At 55.8% G+C, this 1279-nt stretch overlaps 1 long non-coding RNA gene across 1 annotated transcript in view; it reads right to left on the minus strand.

The window, feature by feature from the left end:
* Nucleotides 1-1279, minus strand: part of LOC112552020 — a 134710-nt gene that overhangs the window by 7892 nt on the left and 125539 nt on the right. The window lies entirely within an intron of this gene.

Raw genomic sequence — 1279 nt, forward strand, 5'->3', positions numbered from 1 at the left:
TCATCCACGTCACAGCCTCTTAACTTGTTCACCAGTATGGGGTGGGATACCGTATCGAAGGCCTTCCTGAAGTCTAAGTATACGACATCCACCCCTCCTCCTGCGTCCAGGCGTTTCGTAACCTGGTCATAAAAAGAAACTAGATTGGTCAGGCACGATCTGCCTGCTACGAACCCGTGCTGGTTTCCCCTCAGCATAACTTGTCCTGCCGGGCTCTCACAAATGTGAGCCTTGATAATTTTTTCAAAGACTTTGCCCAGGATGGAGGTGAGACTTCTTCCGCAGGAGGATCAGCACGGCCCTCCAGCATGACAGGGGGAGTTCCCCACTTCCCTCAGATTCGACCCAGACCACAGCAAAGCCCGGGCCAAGGATGTCCCAGAAGGCCCAGTAGAACTCCAAGGTCAGCCCATCAATGCCTGGCACCTTGTTTCCAGGCATCAGTCAAAAACTCAGCCACAGTGAAAGGAGCCTCCAGCTAGTCACAATCGCCTGTGCTGGCCTGCGGGAGTCCCTACCAGGGACCGTTGGTTGGATCCAGGAAGAAGAGCTCTTTGCAGAAGGCTGGCGCATCTCACCTGGATCCATGAAAAGGGTGCCATCATCCACCAGAAGGCAGGTGATGTACTTCTTGGCCCCCCACCTCCTCTCCAGGATATAGAAACAGTGGGAACCTCATTCCATCTCCCAATGGCCTGAGCCCAGATGAGGTGGTGATCACTGAAAGGGATCAGCCAAAAGCCAGAGGAGTGGGCCCGGGCAAAGTGCAGCAGAGAGATATAAACCCGGACCAACAGGAAGTGGTATGCCTGCTCCTCCCCCACCCTCACATAGATGAAGGCAGGGGATTCAGTAGGGTGACAGGCATGCCAAACGTCCACCAGGGAGTAGTCCATCAGGATGCCCACGGCCTAGTTCCGCTCCCTGCCCGACCAGTCTCACACGTCTAGGGTAACATTAAAGTCCCCATCAAGGACCGGCACTCGCAAGGGTTGAGGGTGCCAATGTAAGTGGCCACTGACAGAAAAAATCCGCCAACTCCTGGTCTTTCACAAAGGCGTGAACATTTAGAAGGTTCAGGACCAGCCCCTGCACTTGGACCTGCAGGTGCAGCAGGCAGCCTGGCACCACCTCAGTGTCCTGGAAAACCTCCGGCTACAGGCCTGGGGAGAACAGGGTGGCCACCCCGCAAGAGGTGGCTGAGAGGTGACTAAAAAAGCCCCTGCCTCTCCACTCCAGCTGCCAATTAGGCTTGTTGGCTGGAGGCATCAGGGGCTCC

This window comes from Alligator sinensis, unplaced genomic scaffold (assembly GCF_000455745.1).
Source record: "Alligator sinensis unplaced genomic scaffold, ASM45574v1 scaffold827_1, whole genome shotgun sequence".
Classification (NCBI taxonomy): Eukaryota; Metazoa; Chordata; order Crocodylia; family Alligatoridae; genus Alligator; species Alligator sinensis.